Source organism: Apteryx rowi, unplaced genomic scaffold (assembly GCF_003343035.1).
Source record: "Apteryx rowi isolate R43461 unplaced genomic scaffold, aptRow1 scaffold_34, whole genome shotgun sequence".
Lineage (NCBI taxonomy): Eukaryota > Metazoa > Chordata > Aves > Apterygiformes > Apterygidae > Apteryx > Apteryx rowi.
Genome location: NW_020449863.1, coordinates 1559587 through 1563637, shown reverse-complemented (window position 1 = coordinate 1563637; position 4051 = coordinate 1559587). Strand labels below are relative to the sequence as shown.

The 4051-nt window shown below is 40.0% G+C and overlaps 1 protein-coding gene across 1 annotated transcript in view; it reads right to left on the bottom strand.

The window, feature by feature from the left end:
• Window positions 1-103: 103 nt before the first annotated feature.
• UBR2 (ubiquitin protein ligase E3 component n-recognin 2) overlaps window positions 104-4051 on the bottom strand; it is a 63410-nt gene continuing 59462 nt past the window's right edge. Inside the window, exon 48 of the transcript XR_003254646.1 lies at window positions 104-3618. The gene's annotated coding sequence lies outside the window, so the exon portion shown is untranslated. The remainder of the gene's footprint in view (window positions 3619-4051) is intronic.

Sequence of the window (4051 nt, the reverse complement as noted above, 5' to 3'; positions counted from 1 at the left end):
CCAAGACATGCACAGTCACCAGAATGCAAAGCTTTTGTTTCAAAAACTGCTTTTAGCCTTCCCAGCTGCTGAAAGTAATCCATTCAAGGGACAGTACTACAGGTCTGGCTTAGACCAATGTTTTCTTAAATGAGTGTGAATTTTCCTATTTACACTTTTGTAAAGTGTTTGACATAAATGACAATAACTTAAGGTCAGTGATGCTAAAAACACAGGTGCAAAACATAAACAAGGATAATATGAATTCACAATGTTCATATGAACAGATCTTTCATAAATGATACAAATTAATCCAGAGCAGAGATAATTGATTCTTTAATAGTTGCATGCATATTTTTAAAAACTTTAATCACAGAATTTTCTCCACTTCTCAAATACTAAAATTAAAAAATAATGTATAAATTATTCTTGAGTTTAGGTAAAGTTAAAAGTGGATTAAAAGTGGATTAAAGTAATTCCAGGAAGCATTTTGCTCAGAAAAAGACTCCCACAGTTATATCTGGATTTCAGATAAACACTTCTGCCACTCACTACCGCAGCAAGTCTCCTACCACAGTGGGACAAAATGACTTTTTATCCCACTTTACAAGCTAGCACTCAATCAAGAGTGCTGCTCGTGCAAGTACGCATCCATAGCACCACATACCCTTCTAAAGTATTCAGCAACTATGGCTTGGTCATTGGTGAAGCCTTATAGGAGCATCCTGAAAATCTGAGAGGAGGAAACAATCCCATCCGCCTTTCGTTATCATCACTGGCAAGCCAAGCCATTTAAGCGCCTATTAAAGAAACTGATAGAAGGGGACCTCAAAGTTTCAAAACTACAGTGGATAGAAATGTGGACAGCATTAGCAAAAAACAAACAAGATGGTAAAAAATACTTCCAGCAATGCTCATTACCTGCCATGACCACCAAACACCATGGATTTTATATTTCATGGATAGCTTTAAAAAGACATCAGGCAGGGACCAGAACTTGTGGAGAAACTCCACAAAAGCTTCGTGCAGACCCCAGGGAAGATGGAGACCCCAGAAACCAAGTGCACATTGCTGGCAGTGCCAGGGGCAGGGCCGCCCACCCTGTCGATGTGCCATGTTCCCATGAAGGGAAGGAACCACATTTGGTTTTGCCATCTCAGACAGATGTGATACCTCTCAACACCTGCATAACTTTTGTACAACTGCCCAGCCATTTGAAACGCTATCCACATTGAAATTTTACTTTTCTTAAATATCTCACATGCATTGATATCAACAGTCATTCACGCCAGTCACTCCCTGGCCTCCAATTGAACATTGTGCACTTCAGCATGCTCCAAATAGCACACATTATCGCACAGCATTTACCTCTACCTTAAAAAAAATGTAAAATCCCTTATTTTCAGCTCCATCCTGTTCAAGCTGACAGTAGGGACGGAAAGGAGCTTAAAGGCTGCCTCTTGAAAGAGCAGATAGAGAAAAAGAGAATACAACACAAAGTACTTTGCTTCAGAGTTTGTGCAATGTTCTGATCTTTCAGCTACTATACYATTTTATGAAGTGGATCACCAAAATTTGTCATTTAAAGATTTAAAATACACACAGATAAGATGCTTGGCTAGTTCAGCAACATTAAGCCTTGGATGCCAAACAGTTACTGCAGAAATTTTTTTTTTTTTCTTTCCCCTTCCAATTTACTTTGTGCTAAATTGCACGTTCCAAAAGATTTTTTTTTTTTTGCTATAAACACTACAAGGCAATGCAGGCTTCTCAGAGGTGTCTTTATGAGGAGTAAAAATTACTCTTCTAATCCTGCAGTATCACTGGGTAGAGAATGCTCTAGCAAATTATATCACTGTACATATTGCTGATATCCTTGCCTCTTAAGTAACCTTTTCTGTGATTTAGCAACATGCTTTAGCACCCTCCATGTTTACAGTACTACAAATACAGAAATATGTTCTACATATTATTTCTCAAAAAATATGGCTAATTTCAAAGCAATATATCTGGTTTTGATAAGTCACTCAGACATCCCAGCATGTTCTACACAGATGTCATCACTAACCCGAGCTCAGCTGACCCACCCTGCCTTGGGCTCACTAGCCAGGCTGGGTTTTGTTCAAGGATCCTACGCAAATGACAAGCAAGCTGGAAAACTTACCACCTCCAAGCTCACGCTATCTGGAAAGAGACTATGAAAATACATATTCTAAAACTGATGAAAAAGTAACATTTAATTGCTGTCATGGAGACGAAGATCAGTGCTTGTCACTTCTCAGCTCCTACACCTGGCACACTGCGGAAACTGATATTCTCTCTCTATTTTCTCCTTCAAGAAAAGAGCACTTGATAAATCTCTTGGTCAAGACAGAAAAATGAAAAGATCTTAGCACATCCTTGCATGCCAAGAGTGGAAAAAGGCAACAGAAAAGCAGAAAAACAGCAGAGAATGAATAAACCACAGCATCAAGATAGATATATCCAGAAGCAGTTTTTATACGTGGTGCAAAAATAGGGAGTTGTAGGAGATATGTTAAGATTGCTATGAATGAAGAATGAATGGAAGAGATAGTTACCCTAACCTGGTCCTACAAAGAGTGACACAGCTGTTGATTTAGTTTAAAACAGCTGTTCCTCCTCAGCTTCTCTTTAGTACAAGAAAGCTTCTGTAAAGCCAGTTTCTTTGAACAGTAGATGTCTTTGACTTTGGAAAGGCTTTCAATAACAACACCTTTGCAATCCATTTGGAGAGATATGGACCAGGCATAAGACTGCAAGGTAGACAAAAAAAGGCTCAATCCTCATGCTCGGGGTAAGTGGTCAGCAGTTGGAAACCAAGCTGGTAGCRAGCTACAAGTGATAGAGGTTGATAGAGGGCCAAAACTGATTAAAACATATTATCAAGTGACCTGAACCATGGGATGCAATGACCCATAGATTCACTGCCTCTTCCTAAAGGCACTTCCTAGAAAGGAATGGGGAGCGGACCCCAGAGCAGAAGGGAGGCAAACTGCATACTTGGTTAATCACAGCTGCCAGTACACAAGACTCTGATGCGGAGAGAGATTTTTGGGAGACAGCTCCCCTTCTGTAATTCAACTTCTGAGCAGCTGAGACAATGACGGAGCTTCTGAACAAAACACTGAGTCATTTTGCATAAAATAAAATGCATGTAAATGAGGCCCGGAGCCCGAGAGCTGGTAGGGATTCATATCAAAAGGAGGAGGACAGAACTGAAGGTCTGTGGCCAGACTTCTGGTGGCTCACTGCCCCAGTAAGTCATCAGCCAATCACTTAGGCCCACTGTACAGTGTGGAAGCATCAAATCTGTCAGTCCAGGTTCTTCCCAAAGCCAGAGTGGGAAAAGGGGCCTGAATTTGACTTGCTTAGTTTCTAGCATGAAGACTAGTTTGAAGGACATAGAAGGAAGCTGCAAGGAACGGRAAGAGAGCTGAAGAAAGAAACAGGCTGAGAATCCAGGGGCTTGCACCAGTTCATTGCAGTCAACACACACCCAATACMCACCGCAGAATAAGCAGCTGACAGAGCCGTGGGCAGCACTGGTTCTTGGCACCAGTCAGAAGGCATCAGGTGTAATCCTGGTCRTGTACTTTCACCAGAATAAGAGAGAGCCTCCTATTAGATTAGGGAGAGTACAAACAAATATTATCTTTAAGTATGAACAAAGTAAAAAAAAATTAGTAATGTGAACCTCAACCTTCATCCCTTTATAAAATTCACCTTACAGTCCTTTAAAATGATGACTGGACTTTTTGGTAGAGGTCAAGAAAGGTTTAGCTGACTGAAGTAAACGACACTAATAATATAATCATCTTACATTTTTAGCTGGGAAAATGCAGATGTTGCACATCCAGGTATTTTTGTTAGCTTGTGATTAACAAGGTGACATACCTGAAGCAACAAGCTCAGCAAAACTCTAAAAATAAAGTTTAAAAAAGTACTTAATGTCAACAGCAAAAGCATTTATTTGATGCTTTCAGCTTTTTTGTTTTCTGTTGTTAATGGTTTCTGGTTTGGCAATTTTGCGGATTTTTTTTTCCCCCCCAAA